Source organism: Oryctolagus cuniculus, chromosome 2, assembly GCF_051225735.1.
Source record: "Oryctolagus cuniculus isolate XC-2025 breed Fujian yellow rabbit chromosome 2, ASM5122573v1, whole genome shotgun sequence".
Classification (NCBI taxonomy): Eukaryota; Metazoa; Chordata; class Mammalia; order Lagomorpha; family Leporidae; genus Oryctolagus; species Oryctolagus cuniculus.
The window spans coordinates 62,243,613-62,268,408 of record NC_142868.1 but is presented as its reverse complement, the minus strand read 5'-3'; the positions used below and the strand labels follow the sequence as shown (position 1 = coordinate 62,268,408).

Genomic DNA, 24,796 nt, shown 5'->3' with positions numbered 1-24,796 from the left:
CATTCATTCATTTTTCTCTTTTATGATAAATATAATCTAAAAATTTTATTTACTGCTACCACTACTTTTTTTTTTTTTGACAGGCATAGTGGACAGTGAGAGAGACAGAGAGAAAGGTCTTCCTTTAATCGTTGGTTCACTCTCCAATGGCCGCCGCGGCTGGCGCACTGCGGCCAGTGCACCCTGCTGATCCGATGGCAGGAGCCAGGTACTTCTCCTGGTCTCCCATGGGGTGCAGGGCCCAAGCACTTGGGCCATCCTCCACTGCACTCCCTGGCCACAGCAGAGTCTGGCCTGGAAGAGGGGCAACCAGGACAGAATCCGGCGCCCTGACCGGGACTAGAACCCGGTGTGCCGGCGCCGCAAGGTGAAGGATTAGCCTAGTGAGCCGCGGCACTGGCTCAACCACTACTGTTGGTATTACTACTGTGCACACCCATATGCCATTTCATATTTCTCAAAATTACTCTCCTTCAGTCCTTAGATGATAGAAAAAAATATGAGAATAATTTTCATTCGGTACCTAATATGCAGACATTAAATGCAGACTTAAAAATATGATTGCTTTCTTTGTGTTTGACGTTGGAACAGATATTGGTGGAGAAGACAGGCTTCTTTTTAACCATGTAGAATTTATGTGGGGGAAAAATAAAAGCCAACAATACTCACATCAGGGGAGGATGATACCTTTTTTTGAGATTCTTATTTATAAAACTCAATAGTGTAGGAGAAAATAAGAACTGTTAGAATGGTTGGCTTGGGTTTCATTTATTTTCAAAACTAATTTATTATATTTTATTTTCAGATTCTGATTTCTGCCTTTATCATTCAGTGAAGATTTTAATCTTCCTACAGGTAATGAGATCCACAGGTCAATTCTGAGTTTAATATCAATATGTTACCACGTAATGTGATGTTATGGTAGACATTTGGTCATTTTATTTTCACAATGAATAAAAGTGATACTCATACTATCCATGGGATGAAGATTGAAATTATTCAGATAAGCAAATACATTGTTTTTTTCTTCAAATAGATTTCAGAACTGAAAAGACATGGTGTGTTGATCTTATGAATACTGACAGTCTCCTAATAGAACTAATATTTGTGTTATTGTAGACTTCTCTCATGATCAAAGTAGACTATCACTGTGGAATGATTTTATGCCACTAATACATGAGTTGATAAAGATCTATAACTATTAGACAGCTAGTTAGGCATGCATTAGGCAAAGAGTAACAGACACTTTTTAAGGTCTGTTTTTTCTTATGTAATTTTAAAATTAACAAATGTCACCCAAGGTGCTGTTAAAGCCACTTCTCAAAGTGAAAATCTTACTGTATGTTACATAATGCTCTTATCCAACATTGTCATACATATTTTTATTTGAATGACTCACTTTTCCTACCTTTTCTAGACATGCATATCCTAAATGATAATCTTATTTCTATACTTAACACCATCTATTTCAGTGCAATTTTTACATGAAGTTTCCTATACTTCTTTCTTTGCAGTTTCTCCCTAACCACAATATATACACCTTTAAAATGGTGCAAAGTACAATTTTCAGTTGTTTCCAGAGTGTTATTTGAACACAGGTTGCAAATAACTTGATTTGTCTGATATAATGCTTTCCTACTATACTTTGGACCTTTTCTGCATGTACTAGGCCATTCCACCATTATCGCAACTACAGACCTTTCTTCTCACCTAAGAGCTTCAAACTATCAGTCCTCAGATGTTATATACATTTTTCTGTTTTCTTGTTTTTGACATTTGTACTCAAATAGTTTTGCAATAAAAAAATCAGAGTATGAACCACATATATTAGCATATAGCATTTTATTTTTGCCTATCACCTTTTGTTTTTTAATTCTAAACTACCTTTTCTTTTCTATAAATCCAGACTGAACCTACTTCTTCATCACAATCTTCTGAAGGTTCTCTAGTGAACCTTCATTTTTTGTATTAGTTATCTCTCTCCAAAGCACCAAAAATTGTAGCACACAGCCATTTCAACTTACAGACAGCCTTTCGCGAACTATTTACTTATTATTTCTTTGAAAGCACCTTTAGTGCCAGTGCTTTGGCATAGTAAGTTAAGCAAACGCCTGCTGCTCTATTTTTGATCCAGCTCCCTGCTCATGTGCCTGGAAAAGTAACAGATGATGGCCTAAGCGCTCTGGCTCCTGCACACACGTGGGAGACCCAGAAGAAGCTCCTGGCTCCTGGCTTCTCATCAGTCCAGCTCTGCCTTTAGGGAGTGAACCAGCAATTGGAAAAACCTCTCTCTCTGTCTCTCCCTTTCTGTCTGTAACTCTGCCTCTCAAATAAATAAGCAAATCTTAAAAAAAAAAAAAATCCTCACATAATTGAAGCAGAACTACTAAACTCAAATTGTATATTTCCCTTGTAGATACTGTGAATCAACCATGTAAATATAATCATCTAACCCAACTCAAAGTACTCTGTTAGATAACATTAAAATTCCTTTTACTTTGGAATTATTTTCATTCAATATAATGTCTAATTCTTGCATTTCATAACACCCATTCTAGACTGTAAATAATGACTCATTGCAAATTCTAGCCCATCATTTTTTTAAAAAAATAAAAGTTTTCATTTATTTATTTGAAAATCAGAGAGAGAAAGAGAGGTTGAGAGAGAGAGATTGAGAGAGATCTTCCCAGCTGCTGGTTCATTCCCCAAATGATTACAGACCCCATAACTCTGAAAATAGCCCCTCAATCTTTAAAACGTTTACAGTGATAAAAAATATTTAAACAGTATTTTTGTTTGGCTCTCTAATCCAGTAAAACAACTAAAATATTGACATTGTTTATGAAAATACTAGATTTGAACAAATATTTTATCTGATTATTCTTAAATATTTGAGAAATAAATATTGATTTTATCATAAGAAAAATATGGTACTTCTTACAACTAAATGTGATATTTCCATTTATAATATACTTAGGATATTGCTTTGGTGTGGATTTGAGTTTCTTAGTAAAAGTCATTTCTAGATTTCACTTGTATCTATTTGCTAGGAAGAAGCAAACTATTTGGTTTGTATTTCTTTTCATGAAATTGTGGATTTGGCTAAAAGAAATTAAACATTTAGTAACATTAGTTACCATGTACTTATTCATTTTGTGACAAAAGGAGTAGTGCTCTGATCACAATATATTTGATGATTAGATGCAGGATTGCATAGATCAGGTGAAGAACAGTTACTAAAATAAAGGTGTTCCAAGTTAAGAAGAAAAACTGCTATACTTCCTTCTTTCTGGTATAGATGCTTAACTCTTGTAACTAAATATGAATCTACAAATATATATTAGAAAATAGATCTACTGAATTTCAAAAATAAAGATACATTCTTTATTTTAAAATACTAAATATATGACTTATTTTTTGTGGTCTAAATACAGTCTTTTTCTCTAGACAGAAAGAAATTTTCCATTCAAAATAGCTCACATAACTTCTTGTCTTTGTAATCAAGTTAAAACTGGAGGAAATGACTTGCCTCCATCAGCAGGATACCATTTTATTAAATTCAATCAAATGTTCTATTTACACACTTCAATCCTCAATAAAACCCAATTTTATTATTTGAAACCTATAATCTTCAGTGAAATTGAATAAGTGTATTTCACCAAAGCTGAAGTGCTCTGTTATATTAATCAGCTAGACAACTTTTATAAAAAGGTGGAGAGGGGTGGAGTGAAATCAGCAACAGGGATGGTCTGTATTTCACTGAATTGTTTTAGTCCTCTATTTAAAGTTAATCAATTTGAAGGTTTATGTCAAAATTATGATTAAGTAAATACTACCTACTATAATGAAAATGTTTGGATTTTAATCTATTTTTCACATTCCAAATGAAGGATTTTATCTTGAACACAGGAAGAGAATACTAATATTTTAGTACATTTAGAATACAGAAACACATCTCTCTAGCTTATACAGAGACAGGCATTAGCTGCTTAGGAATGCTAAGACAAGACAAAGCATAAAATATATAAAATACAAATTAATGCAGGAAGCAACACCCAGTTCCAGTGCTTCAGAACAACCTTAAGTAAATTATGCCATAAGATGAATAAGTTAGTCACAGTAAATTTTAACCCACAAGGACATCAACCCAGAGCAGCAACCATACCCTGTCTAGCTTTCCTTCAAGTTCTCAATTAGTCTCCTGCATGTCTCTGTGGACTTTCTTTGAACAAGCCTATGTGAATGTTTCTACTTTATCAATAGAGCAGAGCAAATAGCATGGGATTATGAGTCAGTGCCCTGTTTATAGCTATGGATTCAAAGTTAACTATCTGTGCAACTTTGGGGATGTAATTTATAGGCTTTGAGCCTCAGCAAGTGTACTACCAGTTTCCATTATCACCTGTGGCAGACAGGGCTAATTAGACACACTTCAATGTTTCTATTATTACACGGAGGTTCAGGCATCAAGTTCTAATCAGTTTAAGGCAGCATTCAATTGTTTAACTATTAAATTTTTCAAATTTTGAGATTCTAAAACTAGCTCTTTTCTAAGGTCATTAGCATTTCTAGCATTCCAGGACTCTCAATATGCCAAACCAATTAATTAATTCTTGATATCACCCATAGTGACTGCAAAATTCTCAGCTCTCTAGATAATCGTCATGTTGTTTTTTAGTTTTTTTCTCATGATTCCTAACTCAGTGTCCCTTAATCTGACAGAGCTGGCTAGAGCTTCTTGTGGGTCTCCCACATGGATGCAGAGGCCCAAAAACTTAGGCCATCTTCTACTCCTTTCCCAGGCCATAGCAGAGAGCTGGATTGGAAGTGCAACAGCCAGGACTCTAACCAGTGTCTGTATAGGATGCCAGCACTGCATGTGGCAAGCTTTATCCTCTATACCACAGTGTTAGCTTCTCAGCTCCACTTCTGATTCCAGCTTCCTGCTAAGGCACACTCTGGGAGGTCTACGCAGGTGAAGGCTCAAATTCTTGAATTCATGCCACCACCCAATGAGTCCAGAATTTAGTTCCTTACTCTTGGGTTAAGCTCAAGCTGGTGGCTGTTGTGAGGAATTGGGAAATGAACCGGTGGGGTGTGTTCACTGTTGCTCATTTTTTTTTCTTTCATAATGCTAATTTATTTTCATCTTGAAAAACAGAGAGAGAAGAGAGAGCTCTTCCCTTTTCTGGCTCACTCCCAAAAAGCTCCTAATAGCCAGAGCTGGGCCAGGTCAAAGTCAAGAGCCTGGCACTCCATCTGTGTCTCCACCATGAATAGCAGGGGTCTAACCACCTGATCCATCATCTGATGACTCCCAGAATGCATTAGTAGGAAGCCAAATGGGAAGCAGAGGATATAAAGGACACTGTGAAATGGGATGTGATCATAGCAAGTGACACTTCAACATGCTGCACCACAATTTCAATATCAGGGGAGCTCTCACTCTCTATCTCTTTATCTCTATCTCTATTTCTATCCCTATCTCTTTCTCTAGCTATCATCCCTCTCTCTATCTCATTGAAAAAAAAAAAATTACAGGGAATGCATTGAGAGCTTAAATGATTTGGCAAATGCCAGACTCATCAATGACACAGGCTAGACTAAAAGTTGCCTTCTCTCTCTTTTCTTTTCTCTCTCTTTTCCTTCTTCATTTAATAATTATTTATGTATTTGGAATCTGTATCAAGTGCTGTGCGATACATAGAAAATTAAGAACCTCTAGGAAATTACTAGATATATTGCCTGATCCCTAGTGGTAAATGAAATAAACCACCTGAAATGTAGCATTTAAGGCCCTGGTTAACCACCAAATCGACTGAGCAGTCTCAAATAAAAGAGACATGATTTTAATAACTGTGGAGGTCAAAGCAGAAATTATAAACCACCCTTGGTAGAGAAAATGGTATGTATATTACAAATTCTACTAAGATAGATGTGTATACATGGGAATTCATCCCTTAAATATTCAAGAGAGATAGAGATGATTCCCTAATATGATAGCAGATGACTTTTTAAATAGACCTAAATAGGGGCCAGCTAAGCTTCCACTTGTGATGCTAACACTCCAGATAAGGGTGCTGGTTATAGTCTACTTCTGATCCAGCTTCCTGCTAATGTGCCTGGGAAGGCAGCAGAAGATGGCCCAAGTACTTGGGCCTCTGAAACACATGTAGAAGTGGGTTTGGTGTTCCTCACTCCTGGTTTCAGCCTTGCTTGCACCTGACCATTGCTGCCATTCAGTAGCAGGGTAAGGATGGTGGTGAACCAGTAGATGGACGATCTCTCTGTCTCTCCATCTCTATTTATCAGACTATATTTTAAATGAATAAATAAAAAATAAATATTCCTTACAAAAATAAATAAAAAACCCTAAACAGACTAGTTTGACACATTAGCTATTTTATAGGCAATTTCCCATATTATTTAAAGAAATAGCCCTACATTAAAACACATATATTTTATATACCAGCTTTACCAACTTTCAAAATAGACATTTTCTGTTAATTCTTTAGTGCCCTTTTTTTAAAAAAAGATTCCTACAATTCAGTAGCAACCCTATTGAACAAATTTATTTTAAATTATACTATCTGCTATTTGTCTTATTTTATATTACGAGTTTCCACTGAGTGCTAATAAGTGCTTGCCATTGAAGAGGCTTGCATTTAACATCTGTCACCAGCATCCAGCAACTGCACCTACAGGGAACTGTCAGAGAGATTGTTATTCTCCTTTGTAACACCCTGAATCTGTCTCACATCATTTACATACAGATAGTTACAGGCATTCATCATTTCATTATGCTGACGACTTCACTATTCTGATGTATAATGTCTCTTTAATGAGCCTCAAAAAATACAATATTCCTTGATTTATGACTGCTTAACTGAAAAATTATACAAATTGGCAAAAAAAAAATCCTCATAATGTATTTTCATTTTTCCTCCACATTACACTTATATTTAACAGTGACTCATGAGTTAAGATCATGCTTCTTTGACAAAAGAAATGATCAGAATCTGACTTACTATGTTTTAGTGCCACTGTGGTTTATGTGCATATTTAAAGTTGCATAGTAAAAGTGTGCTGATACTAAAAAGTAGCAAATTAAAATCGATCACTTTTTTCCACAAGAAAGATTGTGTATTGGACAACCACTTTCAATATCACTGTGAGTTTGATAAGGCCTCTTCAGATATTCATGTTTCCCTTTTTGAAAGTAAATATTGAGAACCAGAGAGAGCTCTACATAGCAACAAAGAAAGAGTCAAGGAAAAGGAAATTACAAAACAAAATTTGAAAAAGGGATAGAAGCCTTGGAAAAAGGTTGAAGTTCCTGCTTCATGCACTACTTGTTTAATCCTAGATTCCCCTTTCATGCCAGGTATGAAAAATGTTATCAGTCTTGCTTCCTATCCTCTTGAAAATGTATCACAAAAAGTGATTTAAGGGGCTGGTGCTGTGGCATAGTGGACAAAGCCACCACCTGCATTGCAGGCATCCCATATGGACACCAGTTCGAGTCCTGGCTGCTACACTTCTGATCCAACTCTCTGCCACCACTTGGGAAAGCAGTAGAAGATGGCCCAAGTCCTTGGGTCCCTGATCCTGCGTGAGAGACCCAGGGGAAGTTCCTGGCTCCTGGCTTTGGATCAGCCCAACTTTGGCAGTTGCGGCCATCTGGGGAGTGAACCATTAGATGGAAGACCTGTCTTTCTCTCTCTCTCTCTTTTTCTTTTCACCCCTCTACCACTCTGTAAATCTGCCTTTCAAATAAAATAAATAAATCTTTTTTAAAAAGGCCTGTTTATTAACTAAAAATCATTATCTCAAAGATATTCATTGTTCCCTAAACAGGTAAGTTTCAAAGAGGTTTAAATTGTTCATATGTTTTCAGCCTTTGCCAAAGTAGGAAGTTCTCAAATGAAGGGCAAATCACACTAGAATGAACACAGTACTTAATTTAGAATAAACACTGAATGTTGATTCACAGAAGAGCTCACAAATCAGCATGAGTAAGTATACAGAAATAGAAAAATAATAGGAACTGGAATCCTTAAATTTGATAGACCCTTCTCTTAAGTTTAGCATCTACCCAACACTTCTGAGATTATTTCTAACTTTCAATTTCAACAGAAAACCAGGCTGAATGAATCAAATCATTAGAAAAACAGTAGTTCAAGTTAAATGAAAGTAAGCACAGAATTGTTTTCATTTAGAAAGGAATGATTAAATTAGATATAGAAATCTCAGTGAAAGACATTTGGTGGGTATACACACTCCGTAAGCATATGTCCATTCCTAAAATATACACAAGGATATTATATTGTATTATATTGTATTATACATATTATTTTATATAAATTATATTGCATTATATTATATTACTTTAGATCTACTATTGTATTTCCTAGCTTAATTATTACCTTTCAAACTCACTAAATGACTTTTGATTATATTTAAATTGATGATAATTCACAGAGAAAGAATAATAAAGTAAAGAAAAAAGCAATGGGATTCAATTATTCACATATTCATAAATAGAAGAATTTAAAAAATCTGAATCAGTTTGACATCATACACAAAAATTCTTCTGTTATTGACTACTTGTATATTTAATGGATGGACTCTCATGCATGCAGACTTTACAGAGTAAGATTTGTATTAAGCATGCTACTTTGTCAACTTTCACACATACTGTGGCTCCTGATTTCTATTTCAGTTCTCATATGTATTAAAATCATGTTTCTTTTGTTTGACACTGCTTAGGAAGGACACATGAGAGTTCTACCCCTCTTTTTAAGTCAGGACTATCATCGACAAGTTTTGTATCATTATTAAAATGTGGTGTAAGTAGTTAGATATTGCACTAAATAACAAGTTCACATCACATTTTACATTTGGGTAAAATAAGACTGTCATCTTGACAACACACTAACAAATGTACCACACAATGTATATCTAAAATCATTGCAAACTTCTTTGTATCTATCAGGTGTTTCTAGGTTTAGGATAGAAGGATTCCTATTTCCAAACACCTTGGAATCAACCATATATTCATTTATAATTTCAGGTCACATAAAGGTCCTGATATTTAATTTTAATTTAGGTTTAAGAAAAGAATAACTTCTATACTTGATCTTAGCCAAAAGGCCGAGAAGCAATAGAAAAGAATAACTTCTAAAGTCACTGAAATAATATGGTATCATCTTCCTGAGTATTATATTTAAAAACTTAAAAAATAAAATGTCCATCATTTGATGTTTATTCCAGCCTTTAATGATGTGATTACTTCTAGGCCTCCTCCTTGATGTGCTCAAATAGAAACAGTAGAAATCATTGTAATGTGTTCTCACTGTAAATAATTTTTACATTCATTATAGCACCTAATTCTCCTAATAACTGATAATATTTTTATCCACATTTTTGAGATAGAAAAACTGAAGCTTGTAGAGATTAACGCTGCCATTATTATAGTCTGAACAAGTGGGACAGCTGGTCCTGAAGTCAGTGTCTCCTTGCACCTCATCTTTCTGTCATGGCAGGAAATGCACTTCCAGTTTTTGCCTCCTTTCCATGAATCTTTAAGGTCTCTCTTCTCCTCCAAGGCATTCTATACGCTTCATATCTCCCACATTTAAATCTAATTAGCAAAATAGTCTACAAACAGAATACTTTTCTTAATTCCTTTGTCTCTTTTAGCTATTGTCAAATCTTAATCCTTCTCTTCTCATGAAATTTGTTTCTGCTCCATCACCGTTGACTCACTCTTCAATCCAGCATCATCTGGTCTCAGTCTCACCATTCCACTAATCCTGACCTAGTTTGATACGATAAACCTAGGATCTATTATGGATCAGTGTGCTCAGCCGGCGCCGTGGCTCACTAGGCTAATCCTCCGCCTGCGGCACCAGCACACCAGGTTCTAGTCCCGGTGGGGGCGCCAGATTCTGTCCCGGTTGCTCCTCTTCCAGTCCAGCTCTTTGCTGTGGCCCGGGAGTGCAGTGGAGGATGGCCCAGGTGCTTGGGCCCTGCACCCCATGGGAGACCCAGAGGAAGCACCTGGTTCCTGGCTTCGGATCAGCTCAGCTGGGTGATTCAACGGAAAAAGGAAGACCTTTCTCTCTGTCTCTCTCTCACTGTCTAACTCTGACTGTCCAAAAAAATTAATTAATTAATTAATTAAAAAAAAGGATCAGTGTGCTCTCCCTCTTATTAGATATCTGTGCTCCCTAGCATTCCAACTCTCTTCCAGTGATTGACTTCCATATTTAAGTGTCTGCAAATTATCATCACCTGGTGATTCAACAGGAAAATATTCAAGAACCCCAAATCAAAACGCATCCTTTTTTTCATAAGCCTGCTCTCCTCCTACATGACTAACCTCAGTCTGAAGTATCATTCATCAAATCAAAATGGAAAAACAGGAAAATTTCTTGTTTCTTTTCTCCCTTGCTCTATTTTACTGACATTAAATATGAAATAATGTGTTGAGTTATTCTGATTTTGTCACCTCAAGGTATCCATGTTCTTGCCTCTATCCAATCCTGTACATTCTCAGGTTGCATTATATTGCTCAGCTTGTTATTTATTTTCTGAAACTTCAAACTGATGTAGTCTACAAGACATGTTCTCTTACTAATTCAGCCTCTTACCTCCACACTATATCACAAGTCCACCCAGTTTAGGTCTCATACCCTTGGTTACTTCTTATATAAGCCAGTTCTTTCCTAATCTTTTATGCCTAACACTAGCCCTTGTGTATTTTAAATAGAAGTAAAATGCAGTGGTTAAGTGCATGACCTCTGGCCTCAGTTTTACCACTTACTGGCAGAAAGGTTACTTAAACACTCTTAACCTTGCTTATTATCTATGCTCATATCCACAAATGGAAGACAACCATAGTACATAATAGAGTATATGTGAAGATTAAGTACACCATTTTGAGCAAGCCTAGCATATATCAAGTACTCTACAATATTGTTACAATATTTCTACTATAATAATACCTTAAAATATGTTCTACAGACTTTCCAATAGATACTAAGCTCCTTGAGGAAGAAAATTTATTTTATTATCACTAGCAGTTCATGCCAAGCACAGATCAAGGACCTCAGTACAATTAAATAAACTAAATAAGGCTCTCTATGTGACAGTGTTCTAAATGAATGACCAATTTTATTGGAGTTTGATCCCTAAATTGAACTCAATGGTAAATAGAAAAGTAAAGTAATAGCAATGTGGGTTATAACTCCAGACAAAAATCCCATGTTTGATTTTTCATGATTAACCATAAGAAGCTATAAAGGCTATGTGGCAGGCCTTTTAGAGGAAAGCTGCCTTCCCGCTGTGGGAGTGGTGCACAGACTGTGTGCTGCAGCCAAGGACTAACGTCTCCTGGCCAGCTCTACTGTAGCTGTACCTACAACATGTACTTTCATTTAAAAGCTTTTTTCCTGGAACCTTCAGCAGAGGTCTTTCTCAGGTACCTTTGCTTAGACCTCCTTATTGGAGGGAGATGAGGGAATGGGTAACCATGTGTGGAGACACACTTTTCTCCGAGCTGACTCCATCAGTACTTAGTAGTTTTCCACTCCTTGCCCAATTCCTAGCCCCATTTCTATTCCTTCTTTCCACCCTCTTCATCTCTTGACAATCACATCTGTATTGATTCACAAGACCCTCAGCCGGTTCCTTTCCATGAGGGAAAATGGTACAGAAAAAATTATCTTCCTCTAGTTGAGTCTTCTGCTAATATTATCCCAGGAAGTCACTGTTACTTTCATTTTGAGTCATTATATTAATCACCTATTCAAGGCACCTGACAGCTCAGCTCTCTTCAGCTTAGGTACTCTCTTGACAATCAAGGAAAAGACAGAAAATGAAGATTGCAAAGAGAAAATATTATACAAAATAACACTTGTTTTCTCTTATTTTGCAAGATGGTGTTATGTTTTGAGTGATCTCATGATTTAAACCAGAATACTCTTACATTAGAAGATATATTTAACTTATTTATTTAAATATGAATACATTGTGGACCTGGAAGTCTATTATATGATCTCATGGCACAGATAGGGTGGGTGACAAGGCTATATTGACTCCTATTCTTAAGCTCTAACTTCCATAGAGTTATATAGTTTAAAGGGTTGACTCTGGAAATACACCCAGGTCCAAAATATTGTTTCTTTGTTCCATTTCTGGAGTCTGTGTCTGTAATGTCTCTTAATCAGATGTCAGGGTTGTACTCCAAAAAAGGATAATCTGGTAGCAGAAATGTAAATATTGTCTTTTTCTCATATTTCATATCAAAAATCAAGTTAAAGTTTGTAAATGAACTTGTTTCAGAATTAAGGCTAACGATTTAAGAATGTATATCCTCTATTACCAAAAGTCTGGAATTGAGTAGATTTAGAAACTGAGAGAACAGATATATTGGTCAATGGGATTTAGTGTCTTGTTTTACATCAGTTTTAATCTGAGACATATAAGAATGATATAGCACAAATAATGAGCAAAGGAGACCACACATTCCACATCATAAATTCCTCAAAGAGGAATAGTGATAACAGAAGCCTTTTCAAAGGATTCATGATCAGCTTCAGAAGTGCTGAGGGCTCGTGAGAAAGACAAGACGGCAATTTTTCTCATCTTAGAGCAGAGACAACTGTATGAAGCTGAAATACGGTGCAGATCTCCCAAAACCAGTACAACATGTTCTATTACAGTATATTCGTATATTCAGTTGTTGCACTAACTGCCCACTTTCGGAGTCTAAAAGAAAGTTGAAATAAAAAACAAGAAATCAAGGTATTCATCTTTGAGAAGAGATCTCTGAGACTCAGCTTTGTGTTTTAGAGTTTTCAATATTAATTTTCCATTTCTACTGCCTGATATTCCTGTTTCTTCTGGCTATTCACAGGGGTCTTAAATAAGTTTACAGGAAATGAATATTATAAAAACTACTAACGGATTTCATTTTTTCCACCAGAATAAACTTATCTTTTAATTCTATTTTTCTGTAAACTTGTTAAACAACCCTGTACATCAACTGTTAATAGTTGGATTTTCTTAAGTAGCAAAAATACAAATACTGCTACCATGAAGTTAAAATTCAGTCCTTAGCAATTAAAGCACATTTTGTAGATCTGGCAACTAAAGCTCCTCTTTACGTGCATGTCTTCTATAATAGAGTCAAATTAAAAAGAAGAAAACACTCAGTAGAAACATCCCTAAGTATCAATAAGACCATTAAATTTCTTTGAAAAATATTAAGAATGAACTCAGTAAGAATCACAAAGACAGTCTTATCTATTGTTTTTTTAATTGTGTTATTTAAATGAGCTTCTCCTACTATGTAAATGATGTAATTTTCTGCAAAAAATATAATCAGCATGCAGATAGTATGATACATATAAATCATCCTCACATACATATGGATGACACTACAAATAGCTTTTTACATTAGACTTAACAATCATAGTTACTGATCCCCAAATTGTAATTTATCATTTAGTGGGCTATTCATATTTCCAATATTAAGTCTAGGCATTTAAATGTATTCATCCTCAGTTACAGATTTTCTTTTTAAGAAAAACCTTGGAAAGTATTATACAAATTACCTGCCAAACAGAATAAATAGGAATTTGCAAAAAGCTAATGTCAAGGAAATGTTAAATACTTGCACTTAAGAATAAACAAACAAACCTGGTTTATTGAGCAAACATCACATTGAAATATCTTATCTATTAATACCACTAGAGGGCTTGATACATTTTACTTATTAAAAAAATTCTTACACTATGTTATCTTCTTGGTATAAACGAATTTCTATATACTCATCCTTCTAATCATAGTGATTTGCAAAGACATACTTACATGTGTATACACTGGTACAAACACATTATACAGTGATTAGTTAACAAGGAAATTTTATAGACTGAACATTGCATTAAACAATTCAAATGTGTTAAATAAACTGTATGGTTCCATATACCACTTACTCTTAAATGTCACTAAAAATTATTTCCACAAATCTGTATTTAACACCGTGGTTCTGATAAATGGCCTAGCCATTTTTGGAGACTATTAATTGCTTTAAAGTAACTAATGAATTTCTTACAGTCACAAGTTATCAACAATATTAATTAAAAACAATTTTACTTCATCTAATAGGAATATGTACCTTGACAGAAATTTCTGTATGACTTTAACCTAGACAAATTATATTAAGGACTACTGTACATAATTTAAGAAAACTGCCTATCAGTGTTTTTGAGAAAAAAATGAGTAACATGATTAATAAGTTTAATTTTGTCTTGAGGATAATTTGGCTTTAAATAAATTTCATCATTCATATTGCAAATATACTTTTATGAGACAATGAAAAAGAAAATTCCTTAAAACTGATCCTGAAATCTCTACTTACCCATTTAAAATATAAATTAGATCCTTTATCCAAGGTCTTAGATACAGGAAAAATACTAGTACAAACATATTTTTCAAATTTTGCAGTATAAATTCTAAGTTGTCACTACATTATATAATACAAGATACCTTTGGATTTATGAATAAGATTATGAAATTTAAATTGCTTCCTTTACAAGGACTTTTTGAAACTATATGTTCAATTTTCTGACAAGAATAGGTTTTTGTGATAGAAAATTAAGAAAGGTCATTCATTACTTGAGTGTCTTTCTGGTTAATAAGTGAAAACATCAGACATATTTGGCTGTATGCTAGGGAGGCATTCAGGACCTACAGCCATCTATAGAGCACAGACTGGACAAGCACAGTGCTATGCTGATGAGCTTCAGGTGAACATCAACTAAGGTGTCTACATGATTTCAAAATGTAAAGGAACCCTAGCTGGCTGGTGGTTTATTATCCAATATAGTCTTTCCGAATTTCCCCCTGAGGTTATATATTTCTTTGTAATTCACAGAATCAAAAGTATTGCGACCTATAATAGACCTCAAACAATGTAATAATGAAATGGCCAACAAGATCAAATTCTTAACCAATCACAACAGCATCCACACCTAAGTTACAGAAGAGTGCTGTGGAATATCAAGTGGAATGTCTCTTTCTTCCTTTAGATATTCAAATCAAGCCCTCAGGTCAGTTTACCATTTTTTTTTTTTTTTTTTGGTATCTGTGAATGCAACGATTTTGTCTGATTAAATGGCAGATGCTATGAGTAAAGAGCTCTTGATAACTTAATTAAGTACAGATTGATCATTCCATTAACTGACCTTCGTGCTATAATCATTGATATTTCCATAGAATGAAAATATCCCTAAAATGTAAACAGCCTGCATTATAAAACTTTTCATTTACTTTTCAAATCTTGTAACTCATATTACACTTCTTAGTCATAGAAAGGCTATCACTCTTCCTAGCACAGCTTTCCAGAGCTTTTTACATTCTCATTAGACAATTATCACATTCCTAAGTATATTCTGCAAAAGACCACATTTATATAGTAAAAAAAAGTTATTTTGTCCATCATTTTTGTTTATAATAAGTATTTGTGCTATAATTAAGTTATCCTATAGCCCAGAATTTTCATTTTTTTCTTTTCAAGTTGCTATTCCCTTGTTAGCTAGTGTTTCAGAAATCTGTAGTGTTTGATAACTGCTACTACACTACATGCATTATTGTTACATTCTGTGAAAGCAAACCACATGTGACATCATCAAGCTACAAAAAAATAAATTAACTACAACAGAAAATACTTACAGTTATCCACCTCTATTAGCTCTCTTAAGGCTTCATCCAGACTAAATATCACATGAGAATATCCAGAGGTTATTTTTGTCTCCTTTCCGTAGCTTATGTGATCACTGCATTCAATTCTGAAAAAATAAAATTTTAAGTGTTGTACTATCAAATGGAGGGGAACAAATTCTGTGAATTTATATAAAAAAAAACCAGAAAATCCAAGAATATTTTCTTGGCTATAATAGTTTTCTAAATACTGAGAGAATGTTCATATAGCATGAAAAATTTTTAAAACCATATATGAAACAAAAACCAGCAGACCTTCCATAATTATACTAAATGATGCGTTAGACAAGGCCAAATAGCATTCCTTTTCCCTCCAGGTAAGGTGAGAAATGAATCATCACACACTCAGAGTGATCTTAATCACTTATATTTTTATGAGTATATCTAGGATGCTAAGAAAGATAGGAAACATGGGGCTGGCGCTGTGGTGCAGTGGGTTAAAGCCCTGGCTCCAAGCACCAGCATCCAATATGGACACCGGTTCTAATCCTGGCCGCTCCTCTTCTGATCCAGCTCTCTGCTATGGCCTAGGAAAGCCGTGGAGGATAGCCCAAGTCCTTGGGCCCCTGCACCCACGTGGGAAACCCGGAGGAAGTTCCTGGCCCCTGGCTTTGGATTGGCACAGCTCTGGCAGTTGCGGCCATCTGGGGAGTGAACCAGCAGATGGAAGATCTCTCTCTCTCTCTCTGTCTCTACCTCTCTCTGTAACTCTTTCAAATAAATAAAAAATAAATCCTTTTAAAAAAAAGAAAGATAGGAAACATACTTTTTGTTTATATAAACTACAGAATTATAAAACTAACAGCGTATTTCGGTGAGTTAAATTAATTTTGAGTTTCCACTAGGTCAATTTATCCTTCTAGATCCAATGAATTATACATATCCTTATCATGTTCAACAAAAAAATTAAAAATTATGAAAGACTCATTAAAGAAAATTACAAAGAAAAAGTATCACATTTTTACTATGGACTGACTCCGGGAAACACAAACATTCAGAGGTATTGAGTGAACTCCCAACAGCAAAGGGAAAGAAACACACCCTTTTGCCTCTAGTTAGGTATCAGTTATAGCCAAGCCAACTAAGCTTCATGCAAAGTTTTCCGGTGAGGAAGCTCTTAAGGCTAACTGACACGTGCTACTGCATTCTTTTAAAGGGAATAAACTTATTATATTCTAAGAAAAGCCGCATGATTTTAAGATATGGTTTCTTTATTACAAAATAAAAACAAGACCTATTTTAAGTCCAAAGGCTATAACTTCCTAAAGTCAGAATTTGGTGAATTCATTTCATGTGAGCCCTGAAGACTGTCACAGAGAATAAGAGTAGAAGTTACCCAATATAACCTTTTAATCCCACTCTCTGTGGACTGAGCCAGTTAAAGAATAAATAACTTGATAGAAGACTCCCATCTACAAAACAAAATCTCTAGCTCTCAGTGCAATTACTAGATGTCAGTCAGTAATGGCATTGAGTGTTTATAACTCCCTTGCTTTCTGATTGGTTAGCATGTCCGTTCCGATTTTTACAACCTTTCTTGCCTCCACAGCAAGACTTTTCACTTTCCTGATCATATGATTGTTAATCCTTGGTCTTCAAGAATTTCAAAGATCAGTTTATGTACTGATAACAATTCTATTGAAAAAGTTCAAGGTAAAGAGTTGATTGGACATTCAAGAATATTTTTCAGAAGTATCTTATTCAACTATAACTTCTCTGCTTCTTTTATGTTCGCTTTTTTCCTCTGAATTCTAGCTTATGTTAGTTCTTTTTTTTACCTCTTTTTTTAACTTTTATTTAATGAATATAAATTTCCAAAGTACAGAATATTGATTACAATGACTTCCTCCCCGTAACGTCCCTCCAACCTGCAACCCTCCCCTTATCCACTCCCTCTCCCCTTCCATTCACATCAAGATTCATTTTCGATTCTCTTTATATACAGAAGATCAGTTTAGCATACATTAAGTCAAGATTTCAACAGTTTGCTCCCACACAGAAACATAAAGTGAAAAATACTGTTTGAGTACTAGTTATAGCATTAAATTTCAATGTACAGCACATTAAGGACAAAGATCCTACATGAGGAGTAAGTGCACAGTGACTCCTGTTGTTGACTTAACAAATTGACACTCTTGTTTATGGCATCAGTAATCACCCTAGGCTCTTGTCATGAGTTGCCAAGGCTATGGAAGCCCCCTGGGTTCACTGACTCTGATCATTTTTAGACAAGGCCATGGTCAAAGTGGAAGTTCTCTCCTCCCTTTAGAGAAAGGTACCTCCTTCTTTGAAGACCTGTTCTTTCCACTGGGATCTCACTCACAGAGATCTTTCATTTAGTTTTTTTTTTTTTTTTTTTTTTCCCCAGAGTGTCTTGGCTTTCCATGCCTGAAATACTCTCATGGGCATTTCAGCCGGATCCACATGCCTTAAGGGCTGATTATGAGGCCAGAGTGCTGTTAGGACATGTGCCATTCTATGGGTCTGCTGTGTATCTCACTTCCCATGTTGGACCATTCTCTCCCTTTTTTAGTCTATCAGCTAGTATTTGCAGACACTATTTTTTTTACCTCTTTAAAATCTTTCATACCCTAATTTCTGTAGTTGTTTTCTGTTTCTTTTTTGAGGAATATTTCAGAAAATGTTCCATTGTTTCTCAGCAATGACTGCATTTCCTTAAAATCTATCTTTGTAATTTTTAATGTAAATTTCATTTTATGTGTGGGGGGATTAATTTTCAGTATTGCCTCTCAGGCTCTGATTATTTGATCTTCATTTTCTGTTGCATTGCAACCTCTTCGTGAAAACGTATGCTATGTCCTTTATATTTTACTTTCACATTTATGAGACTGATTTGTCTGAAATATTTCCTGTATTTTATTGCAGTCATTGGAAAGTGATGTTTTTCATCTATCATTTACTCACATAGGTGACCTACCTGTCTTGTTTTTGTTGGTGTGGATGTCAAGTCTCTGTGCGCACGTAAGATGTTGTTGCCTTTCCACTACTGAATGGAGCCATTTATTGACTGAAACAATGTGCATGTGTGTGCATATGTATGCGTGTGTGTAAAAGTTTGTAGTTTCAATTTGATGTCCTTGTCTCACACATTCAAAAATGTTGTTTTGCTGATGATGCCTATGTTTTCATTATTTTTGTTTATTTTGTGTTTTTCATCTGTGTAATCAGTGTCATGCAGAGTTAATTCCTTTACATCAAGAAGTCGCTCAGGAAAAATTTGTTCAATGATTGAATACCTGAATCTGTGAATTAATTGACTTTCTGCATGTGGACTAATAACAATGGCCTCTAGTTTTTTTCTTGGTGGGTTTAATGAACCTCATGTAGTTTAACTAACAAGGTAGCTAGCATGGAAAATCTTGCTTAACGCCTGAGCGAGTTCAGAAAGTTCATTAAAAAATGGATATAAAAGATACATTTATTGTGGTGCAAAAATATGAAATCCATGCAGTTTTTCATAATTAGTATTTTCCATGACTGTTTGAAGACATCTCACTTGTTGGCTCTCAGAGTCTTGTTTCAGTTTCTATTAAGTCTGTCACTCTATTGGTAGTTGGCAAACATACAACTTCTCAGGCAGTTGAATTTATGAATATTTCAGTTATATTTGCCCAAGCATTCATTGTCAAGCTCACTGGAAACCAGAGACAATGCTATCAGAACTGTTTATGAGGGTTATTAGGAAATGAACAACATAACTCAAAATTTGGTGAAAATTACAATCTGTGACCAATTTTTCATTCCAATATTACAACCCAGCTTTGAATTAGCTATCTACTGTTTTGTAAGCCTAGAGTAGATTGTGTTATTTAGTATCAAAACGCACTAGATAATAAAGCCTCTTGTAAAGAAATTGAACCTCTCTTTCTTTTTCCAACATTTTAAGTCAGTTTTCTTGTCAATAACAAAAACCTTAGACACTACCAATCTACCACCTGAAAAATACAACGTTATAAATTATAAGCTTGGAATGAAACAAAAGCATAAGGGGGCCAGGTTGTGAAAGGGAGATAGTGATACTTCCATCCAACACCTGTGTCCTTTTTGTTGTATCCTGCCATTCTCCCCAGTGATATGATCTGTCTTATTCTCATAAGTTGTGGAAACCAATCAAGGTTAGGGTCTGTTTTACTCTTTGTACAGAGCCTTATCCTCAGAATCATTTTCTGTTCTTTGTGGTTATTCTGCTGCTCCATATGAATGGGTGGTGGTAGGTAACCAAGTGGCTTCTAATTTCCTATACCACAGATAACAAAAATAGTGTTTAAAATTTCATGTGTGGAAAAAGAGTAAGGATCTTGCTAGAATGTGGACTTCCAACATCTGTCATATTTTGTTTTGTTTCTGTGATCAAACAAAAAATAAAAACTGCAGGTTCTGGGTTATATTATTCATAAAGCAAGTATATTTATAATGAAAATAAGCTTAAATTGCTTTAATGGAAATAATTCTACATACAGTAATAAAAGCTGAAGTTTTAAGACAAAGTTGCTTTAATAAAAACAAGTAGTTTCAAATGCTGTATACAGCGCACCCATCCTACTTCTCGAAGTCAGAATATTATATACTCATTTTTTATGGCCATTAAAGGTTATAAAATCTCCAAATTCTCTGGCATACTTCTGTGTTTCTGTTAGGTACTACTCAGACTTTTGCTCAGATTAAGGGCAATGAGAAGATAGATGGAATAGAATAGCTATTGTTCACCACTTGTCCTACATTTCTAACTGCAACTATTTGGTTCATTCAAACAAAAAAAATTATTTTAAGATGATTTGACTCAATAGGATAACACTATTAGTTTTTTTTGTTTTGTTTTGCTTTGTTTTTAACAGGCAGAGTTAGAAAGAGAAAGAGACAGAGAGAAAAGTCTTCCTTTTCCATTGGTTCACCCACCAAATGGCCACTACGGCCCGCTGGCGCGCTGCAGCCAGCGCACTGCACCGATCCAAAGCCAGGAGCCAGGTGCTTCTTCCTGGTCTCCCATGCGGGTGCAGGTGCCCAAGCACTTGGGCCATCCTCCACTGCCTTCCCCAGGCCACAGCAGAGAGCTGGACTTGAAGAGGAGCAACCAGGACAGAATCTGGTGCCCTAACAGGGGCTAGAACCCAGGGTGTCGGTGCCACAGGTGGAGGATTAGCCAAGTGAGCCGCGGCACTGGCCAACACTATTAGTTTTTAGTTTTTAATTCATTAAAATGTTTCTTTCATTTATGGCATCATATAGAAAGATATAGCTTAATGTGTGACCCACTGATAGTTTTATGTATTAAATTTTCTAAAGTTAATATCAATATTATACTAACAAAGCAGCCGTTTTTGATAAAAAGAAATGATTTTTCATAGAGTTTTAAAAATAAACTCCTATACTACAAATACAGAAAACTTACAATTGAGAGTTTGGAATGTTGATATTTGGGCATAGACTATCATCTATTTATAATAATGTTCTCATATATGTAAATTCCCAGATATTCAACTAGACCATCCACATATAAGCTTCATTATCCTTGATAAGGATGGCTGAGCAACATGCCACCACAAAAAACACAAATAATGTTCACAAATGAACACTGCATTATGGCTCCCAATGGGAGATTCAATATGCTGAGTATACTGTTCATTTACTGTTAGTATGGAACTCACTCCTCATCAAAAGTCATTGCTACCTTGAAGTGTTTGCTTCCTTCCCACACACTTGAATCCAGAACAGGAGTCACTAAATATCTGACTAAACCAGAACAAGATTTTGCATGATAAGATAAGCAAAAAGGGGTCAGCGCTGTGGCATGGTGGGCTAAACCTCCTCCTGCGGTGCCAGCATCCCTTAACGATGCCGGTTCCTGTCCCAGCTGTTCCTTTGCGCTCTTTTCTCTTTCTTTCTTTATTTTTTTTAGATTCATTTATTTACTTAAAGGTGGAGTTACAGAGGCAGAGAGAGAAAGAGAGAGAGAGAGAGAGAGGCCTTCCATCTGATGGTTCACTCGCCAAATGGCCACAATGGCTGGAGTTGGTCCAACCTGAAACCAGGAGCCTGAAGCTTCTTCCAGGTCTCCCATGTGGGATCCAAGGAGGTGGCCATCTTCTTTCTCCTTTTTTCCCAGGCCACTGCAGAGAGCTATATCAGAAGCTGAGCAGCTGGGATTCAAACCGGCACCTATATGGGATGTCAGCACTGCAGGTAGAGGCTTTACCTGCTGTGCCACAGTGCCAGCCCCTGTTCCTTTTCTGATCCAGCTCTCTGCTATGGTCTGGGAAAGCAGTAGAAGATGGCCCAGGTACTCGGATACCTGCACTGCAAAGGAAACCTGGAATAAGCTCCTGGCTCCTGGCTTCAAATCAGCCCAGCTCTGTCCATTGCAGCCATTTGGGGAGTGAACCAACGGATGGAATACCTCTCTCTCTGTCTCTCCTCTCTCTGTCTATAACTCTACCTCTCAAGTAAATAAATAAAATCTTTTAAAAAAGGATTAGCCAAATAATAATAATTAATATCAAATTATCTGGTCAGTGCATATCAGATTGACATTTTTCATGGCTTGTTTCATTCAGATATGAAAAAGGAAGTGCCATCTTCTCTATCTTCACATTCCATATAAACAAAATGAGGCTAGACAATGCTAAGCAGTTTTCTCAAGGTCATATACTTGGCTAACACAGAATCAAATTAGTTTCACGACAAAGTTGATCCTTTGTCATGACAAAGGATATTAAATGGCATAACATAAGGCCATTAAATGATGTCTTTATGTTACTGAACTACTTATTGTAGAAAACCACAAGTTTTAAAACAATAAAGTAAGAAATTTCATGAAATATAACACATTACAGGCAATACTTCAATTTTTAAAAATATGTATGCATGTGATGAATTTTTCAAAATGATAAGAAAAAATACCAAAGGAACTCAAAAACAGTTGGTTTCTCCGAAATGTCAGTTTACATTAAACTACATATAAGGAAATTATTTGCAACATACTAAAATGCTGAAATTCTGAGTTAAATCAGTATAGGTTTTATGGAGGAAATAAAAATGAATTATTTAGCAATATTTCAGAAACATAAATATAGTACAATATATCTGGCATTTATGTTCCTGCAAACATGAGGAATTATATCTATTTATCTATAGAATTATTGATTTTCAAAAAGTAAATATTAAGGAAGACTTGATATGAAAAATACAACAAATAGTTATGCATTGAGAAATGTCAATATTTAAGCAAATAATTTAACTCAATCCTATGTTATTCGTAGTAAAATAAATAAATGAGTCTCCAATAAGAACTATGTGAATAACATCAACACTATTTTTGATTTATGATTTGGATAGGAAATGTTTATAGATTTTTTTCTTCAAAATAAGCCATGATTATAGTAAATACAGAAAAAAGTAATTCAATTCTATAGATTTGTAGATTCAATTCTGAAAAATTTAAGTTATAATGTCATCCTTTATACGCTATTTTTATATCAGGATCTCACATAACGTAGATATAGAGAATAGTTTAAATTGCAATTTTTTGTTAGCTTTTTGTTGCTATTGTTTCATGTCCTTGTGTGTTTGCCTCATAATTTCATGTTGTTTCTTTTGATTACTGAATGAACTCTTGGCTTTCACAAAACCCAGAATGTCAATCAGTGATAAAAAGATTTGCTGATAAACTTTGGGGCTATAAAAGGAGAAACACAGATATCTGCTTATTTCTGCAGGGTCAAATCAAGCAAGTAGGCTAAGAAACTGGAATAATGCACAAATTATAACCTCAAGAATTATGTCACTTCCTCATTAAGAAGTTTTAATGTTAATTTTGACATATAATTCATGTGAATTTTTATTTTTTTACAATCTTCCATACTGGATGGTAGTTTCAATATCTAAGACTGGATCTAATCTCTTTTAGGTCAGCAATTGACAAAACCTTTATAAATGCTAAAAAAAAGGAAAAAGAAAATAAACACACTTGACATTTACAGTTTAATAATCTAAACACAGAAAGACGATTTTTTTGCAAAGGATCAGCCCACAAGAATACAGTACTTACAAGATTAAGAATGGGGGACAAAGGACAAATGCACATCGGTCCAATATGATAAAGTTGTCAAAAAATTGAATTGATTAAGGATGAATTACTTTCTGTTAGTACTTTCACAAATTATAGCCAGCAGGGCTTAACTCAAAAATTATAAGATCACCTGGGAGAAGAGTAATCTTTTGTGTAGTATGTTAATGGATTTGAACTCTTCTATGATCTTTCCTTCATTTTTTTTATCCAATTACTAGAATTGATTGAGAAAAGAAGGCAAATTGAAATTTTGGGATTTTTTAAACGTTCATGCAGGTTCACATCACACATATTTCATTTTCTGTCAGATATGCCAGATATATTTGCCAGATAATGTTATAATGTTTTTCTATTAAGGTTTTGTGACTTCAAGTAGTTGTTCCCAAAGGTATTTAAAAGTCAAATTTTCTAGGCCTTAATTCATTCAGTGTCAAATTTTTCACATTTTGTAGTGAGTTTTATAAATTGTACTGCTGAATAAAGTTTGACGTAATTTTTCAATAGTTTACCTTCTGGAAGAAAGGTATTTCCTTTTCACTAAGTAATTATAGATATTACTTCTTCAACCATAATGTGAGTCAGATTATATATTACATAATCATTTAAAAATATTCATTACACTAACATTTTAAAAAATCAATTAACAAGTACATCATCAGTGAAGTAAAGAATGTTTACAATTTTATCAGCTTTTCTCATGAAAAACTATATTTTTAAATGAGAAATAGTTAAAATGATAAACATCTCTCTTAACCATTAATGTAATTTCACAATGCAATACTCATATTAACTTTCTACTATTTGCTTTACGTATGATAATACAAAATTAGATAGTGTTATTTCTTTATTTGCATAATTATAGACATTATTGTACCTTTCAACCTAAGAACAGTTTTGCACAATTAGAGAAGGTTATTTCAT

General features: G+C 34.8%; 1 long non-coding RNA gene and 1 pseudogene across 1 annotated transcript in view; both read right to left on the bottom strand.

Moving 5' to 3' along the window:
• Positions 1–24,796, bottom strand: part of LOC149127771 (uncharacterized) — a 133,276-nt gene that overhangs the window by 11,908 nt on the left and 96,572 nt on the right. Inside the window, exon 2 of the long non-coding RNA XR_016229940.1 lies at positions 15,742–15,857. This is a non-coding gene — a long non-coding RNA (uncharacterized LOC149127771). The remainder of the gene's footprint in view (positions 1–15,741; positions 15,858–24,796) is intronic.
• LOC127490377 (U2 spliceosomal RNA) lies at positions 9,080–9,165 on the bottom strand (annotated as a pseudogene).